General features: G+C 40.2%; 1 protein-coding gene across 2 annotated transcripts in view; it reads right to left on the reverse strand.

The window, feature by feature from the left end:
- Positions 1 to 7071, reverse strand: part of LOC138746158 (uncharacterized) — a 41946-nt gene that overhangs the window by 32391 nt on the left and 2484 nt on the right. The window lies entirely within an intron of this gene.

A 7071-nucleotide genomic window follows, 5' to 3' on the forward strand; every position in this document is an offset into this window, starting at 1 on the left:
CCAGTTTACTTCCACAGTTCAAGATGCTTATCGATCATAAGTATATTTCAATACATTTTAAAGATTCAGAAATCACTCACCTGCTCAAAGATTCTACCGGATAAATTGAAACTAAAGCTATTACCAGCCACAGCCATTTCATTTCTGCTTTGACTGGACAGCTGGAACTCAAGCAGGTCACATTGACATATGCCCAATGACATTGAAGTGACTGAGTCAATTTATTGAACTAGACCCCATGATTGACAAGGTAAACAAAAGCTTAATCATTCTTGGGCTTCTATAAAGCATTCATGCCTTAGAAATTTTTTAAAAACTCAATGTAACTATTTTAGATTGCTAAAATGATGATTTTTTTTAAATTTAAGTGAATAGTCTGAATGTAGTGTTATTTTAAATATCATATTTTGGGCATTTCTTCAAAGGATATAATGACATGAGAAATGGAAAGAAGTGCTCACAACTGAATAAGACCATCTTTTATATCATTTTCCTGCACTAAATCCATGTTCTTTGCTTTTCTTCAAATCCAGAAATCTATTGATATCTGTTATGAATATGCCAAGTAACAATGACTCCATGACAGTTATGGCCAGGGAATTCATAATATTGACCAACCTCTGAATGAATGAAAACATTTTTTGTACCTCTACTTTGAATGGCTAATCTCTTATTCTGAGACTTCAACCCCCCTGGTTCTCAATGACCCACTCACAAGAAACATCAACTTGAGAATTTTGCACATTGCATTCAGATCATATCCCACTCCTTTGAACAACCAGAGTATGTCAGTCTGCTTAATCATTCCAGGAATCTTAAGCCTTCATTACAAGCCCTTTATTCAAGCTGGTCATACTTAAGCTTGGTCAATGGACTTGTAGACAATTTTGCAGATCACATCTCAGAAGGGCTGTACATTACTGGAGAAGGCATATTTCATCTTGCGCTCAAATCCCTTTGCAATAAAGGCCAATAACATACTCTTTACCTTCCTAATTACTTGTTCACATTTTGTTCCATCCTTATGCCATCTAAAAATTCCTTGCTCATTCACTTAACCTGCCTCCTTCCCCAAAGTCTTTATGCATACTTACCACAGTTCATAGTCCCACCTGCCTTTGTATCATTAGCATTACATTTGATTGCCTCATCCAAATCACTTAACAGTTGTGAGCAGGTGGAGCCCCAGAATGAATCCTCTGTTCGGATCCTTCCAACCTGATCCTACTCTGTTTTCTGTCAATCATCAATCCAGACTAATATACTGCATTATCCACAATACTATGCCCTCTAATTTGGCTTAATCATCTCTTGTGTAGACCTTATTGAAGACCCTCTGAAAATAAAAATGCTAATTAATGCAACCTCAAAACAGTTCAACAGATTTTTCAAGCACAACCTCTTTTATAAATAGATACTGTCTCTGTCTAAACCCATTAACTTCTAATTGCCTTGTTGCCCATTCTCTGATCAATGGATTCCAGAATTTTCCCAACTGCTAATATCTGGCCAACATGTTTATAGTTCTGTGGTTTCCGGGATGTTAATATACTTAAATTGCAACAACAATGTTATTTTAATTTTTAAAAAATCATTAATCAATTGAAATGATTTGTCAAGACTTATGATAAGTGCAAGTCCAACAGGGGAATAAAATGATGACTAAGATCAATTTCACCGGTCGTTAAAAACAAGAATATGTTTTGCAGTTTATCTCTCTACTTTACGCAGAAATTAACTTGAGGGGCTCTGATTTTGCATTCCAGAAAAATGCTTGCTTTTCTACTCCAAATGAATAATATTGATCTGTATCCTCGACGTGTAATCTCTGTTAGTTCCTCACTAAGACCATCTTGACTTGCGTCTGTTGATACAACATCTGATAAGCAGCGACGTGTTTGCTAAAAACGCAAAAATGCTGACAGGACAAAACACACAGAACATCAACAATCTGCAATGCCAGCATCACTGGCTGTCCAATCATTAATCATTTAAACATTTTGTCCCAGATGTTTTTCTACATTTAAAGTTATACAGCATGACCTGAGATATTATCAGATGGGCCACAGGATAACTACAATGTTTCTTTTTCTCCCTCTTGTGTTATTAACAGCTACAAACAGGATTGAAATGAAAAGTAAGGCCAAAAAGAGGAATACCATCAAAATGTTGTAAGTGGCTTTACAACAATATTGATATTCTTTGTTTTAAACTTTTCATATAAAATAATTTATGTCAAGGATATTTTCTCATTTTACTGTCTGCATATGGATTCAACTCAGGGCCTTAAGTGCATAATTGAAAGCAATTACTTTGGAGTGTTGAACTGTCCATTTCTCCAGACACATTAAGATGTCGTGGAGAACAATTACACTGAACAACAAAATTTTTTCTTCCTGAAGACTCTTGGATGTATTTTATGGATTTTGAACTGCTGATCACGAAAATCACCTTAAAATGTTTCTATCACATACCATTTTTTAGATTCCACCTATTTTTTTGTGATTTCCTGTCATATTTTAAGTCTACTTCAATCGGACAAATCCATGAAGCGCAACGTGTCATTGAAAATTCATTTCCTCCACTCATACTTGGACGTCTTCCCTGCTGATCTTGGTGCAGTCAGTGGTGAACAGAGAGAAAGGTTTCACCAGGATATTGTAAACAAGGAACAGTGGTATCAGAGCAAATGGAATCGATCAATACTGGTGACTATTATTGGACACTGACAGGAGAGGCATCAGATGCTGAGTACAAACAAAAATCAGCGGCAAAACATTTTTTAGGTCAGTTGAGCTAACGCAATGTGTCAGCATCGTTATGTGATTAAACGTGCTAAATTCAATAAAAGTTACTCCAACTTCCTACATGATACAGCAAATTTAAATTACCTATGTGTTCAGGTTGAAGTTGTCTATCGTAATCCTCTTTTTTTTCAGGAAGCAAACCTTTGAAATAAATCGTTGTCTAGTGTGATTAGGGAGAGCTACTCTGACCTTCATTTCAGAGGCTTAAATGCATAATCTAGAACTTCTGGAGCACCCTTAGAAGAACAGTCAAATTTTACCACTGTGTGCTAGCCAACAAATCTAGATATCTGTTGCTCCATTTGCCAAAATGATACTACAAATACCTTTATCGTGATCAGAGGTCCTGGATTTATGATCAATAAAATTTAGTAGTAACTTATAAAATACCTTCTGGAAATCCAAGTACAGTACATCGACAGATTTGCCTCGATCAGCTCTGCTATATTCTTGAAGAACTGTGGTAAATTGAGCAAAGACTAATTTTCCAATCCAGGCAATTTCCTGGTGAATCACTTCTGTACTCTGTCCAGTACAATCACAATCTCCTCCAGTGTGGTGACTGGAACTGCAGAGTACTACAAGTGTGGTCTAAACAGTGACTTGTAAAGTTGCAACATAACATCCCAATTCTTATATTCTATGTTCCAGTTTTTGAAGGCAAGCACATCATATACCTCCTTCACCATTCTATCCACACCTGTTGCCACATTCTGAGAGCTATGGATTGGCGCCCCAATGCCCATTCATTAACACTCCTTAGTACCCTACCATCTCCTGAAGGGAGACCAAAATCCTGCGGCCCCTGAGTTTAGGCTATCGGTCAAAGGATTTCGTGTATCATTATGACATGGAAGGTAGGCATTCAGCTCAACAGGGGGACAGCACCACTGGGAGCAATCCCATCAATGCCATTCCCACATCTCTCTCCAACCTAATTTCTCTCACATGCCCATCAATTCCACTTGGATTTTATCCCAGCCACCTACAACAAATGTGTTGCCAATGTGCCTAACCTCCAGTGAAACACAAAAGTCTGCAAGCACCGAGATTATAGTAAAAATGCACAGAAATCCTGGAGGAGCTCAGCTGGTCTTGCAACGTCCATAGGAGGTAAAAATATATTAACGACATTTCGGGCCTGAGCCCTTCTTCAAGGAATCAGCAAAAATCAGGCAAGCATCTTAATTAAGAACTAGAGATTAAGGGGGAAGAATGGGAAGAGGGAGGAGTCCAGACCTAACAGTCAAATGAGAGAAAGCGAGAGTGAGAGAGAGAAGGTGGGGGTTTTAACAGAAACCGGTGAAGTCAATGTTAATGCTATGTTGGAGGGTGCCCATACAAAAGATGAAGTGTTTTTCCTCCAATTTGCAGGAACAATCTCTATTTCTTATTAAGATGCCTGCCTGATTTTTGCTGATTCCTCAGGCTCATGTCCAAAACTTTGGTAATATATCTTTACCTCCTATAGACATTGAGAGCCTGGCTGAGTTCCTTCAGCATTTCTGTCTATTTTTACGACCTCTTTGGGATGTGGTTGGGAAACCTGTAGAGTCACAGCAAGAACATGAAAACTCCACGTTGTCAACACGAGTCGCAGGATCCGTGAGACACCGGCAGAAACTGAAATGCCACACCTGCTGCTGAGAGTTGCACAGTTTTTTTTAAAAAAGCAGAGTGTTTCGGATGCACACAATTTAAGAAGTATCTGTATAACCACGTGCAAGACTACCAAAAAAAGCGTGAGATGTGAAATAGCCTGATGAGATCCTTATTTTTCCCTGCAAGGACACAATGAGCAAAGTAACCTTTTTTTACACAAAACTCAAATCGGTCAACCAGTTTACCTATCTCGGCTGCACCATTTCATCGGATGCAAGGATCGACAACGAGATAGACAACAGACTCGCCAAGGCAAATAGCGCCTCTGGAAGACTACACAAAAGAGTCTGGAAAAACAACCAACTGAAAAACCTCACAAAGATTAGCGTATACAGAGCCGTTGTCATACCCACACTCCTGTTCGGCTCCGAATCATGGGTCCTCTACCGGCATCACCTACGGCTCCTAGAACGCTTCCACCAGCGTTATCTCCGCTCCATCCTCAACATTCATTGGAGCGACTTCATCTCCAACATCGAAGTACTCGAGATGGCAGAGGCCGACAGCATCGAGTCCACGCTGCTGAAGATCCAACTGCGCTGGGTAGGTCACGTCTCCAGAATGGAGGAACATCGCCTTCCCAAGATCGTGTTATATGGCGAGCTCTCCACTGGCCACCGAGACAGAGGTGCGCCAAAGAAGAGGTACAAGGACTGCCTAAAGAAAGCTCTTGGTGCCTGCCACATTGACCATCACCAGTGGGCTGATATCGCCTCAAACCGTGCATCTTGGCACCTCACTGTTCGGCGGGCAGCAACCTCCTTTGAAGAAGACCGCAGAGCCCACCTCACTGTCAAAAGACAAAGGAGGAAAAACCCAACACACAACCGTGCCTGCCTGTCCCGCATCGGACTTGTCAGCCACAAACGAGCCTGCAGCTGACGTGGACATTACCCCTCCATAAATCTTTGTCCGCAAAGCCAAGCCAAAGAAAAAAAAATTGCTTGATTCTTTAATTGTATGAAATGGCTTACATCGTTCATATTATGCTAATGTCCTAATACATTGGGAATTTTTTCTATTGTCTCGAGATGCAAGCTTCCTTCCTTTCAGCCGTCTTCCCCTCTACTCCTTTCAGCATAAAAATTCAGAGAATTGGCTGGTGAGTGTTTATCAGGCCCCCAACAACACTGCTTCAAAAACACATTCTGAAAGATGTGCGCCACTCATCAGGTGATACCATACCCTTTGATTTTCACCTACCTCTGATGAGATTGGAAACACAGTATGGAACTAAATAGAACAGAAGGACATAAAAAAAAGAGAACCAGGGTGGCTCCTGAACCCTGCTCCATCATTCAATACATTGTCGATCTCTGTTGACATGAACTGCTTTTCTGTGCCAGTTGCCCATGTCTCTCAATTCCCCAATCTTTCAAACTTGCATCTACCTCAATTGTAAATGCCTTCTAATGATCTGCCCTCCTCATCACCTTGGGGTGGAGAAAAAAAATGTCTATTCACCTCATTGGAGATGACCATGCTCCCTCAGTTGAAATTCTCTCACCGTTGAAATTATCTCCAAATTTATACTGTCAGGTTCTCTCTGGATCTTCTATGTTTCAAAAATATCATCCTTCATTATTCTAAACTCTCCAAAGAACTCCACACCCAACCTGGTTAACAACTCTTGATGGGAGCAATCCTCTCATCGCATGAATTAGCCAGGTGAATCTATTTTGGACTGTGTCCAATGCTGGTACAAGTTGACATTTTTGAGTACAAGACCCTTGAGACCTGACCAATGTGGGACCACAGAAAATGCCAAACCAGAGGGTTTCAACCTGGGTATTCTAATTTTCAGGTAAGGGTCCAGAGCATGCACAGTGGGCCATCTTTCAATTGTAACATATCTTCTTCATCTCCAAGCTCCAACTTCTTGTCAATGAATCAGAAGGAGAATTTATTTTCAGGAACAAGTCATGAAATTCATTGCTGTGCGGCAGTAGCACAATGCAAACATGCATATAAACCACCTTAGAAAGTCGATAAAAATTGTGCAAGGAAAAGAAAACATAAGAAGATGGGGGGTCTGTGGTTGATTATCCATTCAGGAATCTGATGGTAGAGGAAAAGAAGCTGCCCTTTTGCCACGGAGGGCTTGTCTTCAAGGCTCCTGATGGTGGCAGAGTGAAGAGGTCATGGCCTGGGTGGTGGGGGTCTTTGAGGATAGAGGCTGCCTTTTTAAGGCACTGCTTTAGAAGGCCTTCTAAATGGAGGCAGATTTATGTACCAGCCATGTTGGAAGCTGCCCATTCCCTTGCATATCAGTTATATGAACAATAAACAATCGAATTGAATGAAATAAGAAATGATCATGGTTTTATTTAAGAAAACCTTTAGAATCCATTCTATTTATTCTTGCAACAAAAAAACACCTGTATGTCATCACAAAGTTATATTGCACAAGTTAACCAGCTATTTTCCCAGTGCTGTGAGTTAATAGGAAAAAAAAAGACCAAATAAGGCCGGATTTCTCCACGCTTTGATGTCAATAAATTCTGTTGCCCGAGCAGCTAGTCAACAATTTCTTTTTGACCCAGGATTTGGAGTCAATTTGTTTCTCATAGATCCCGAATATAGAAACATCTGGTGGGGGTGG

This window comes from Narcine bancroftii, chromosome 11 (assembly GCF_036971445.1).
Source record: "Narcine bancroftii isolate sNarBan1 chromosome 11, sNarBan1.hap1, whole genome shotgun sequence".
NCBI classification, from domain to species: Eukaryota; Metazoa; Chordata; class Chondrichthyes; order Torpediniformes; family Narcinidae; genus Narcine; species Narcine bancroftii.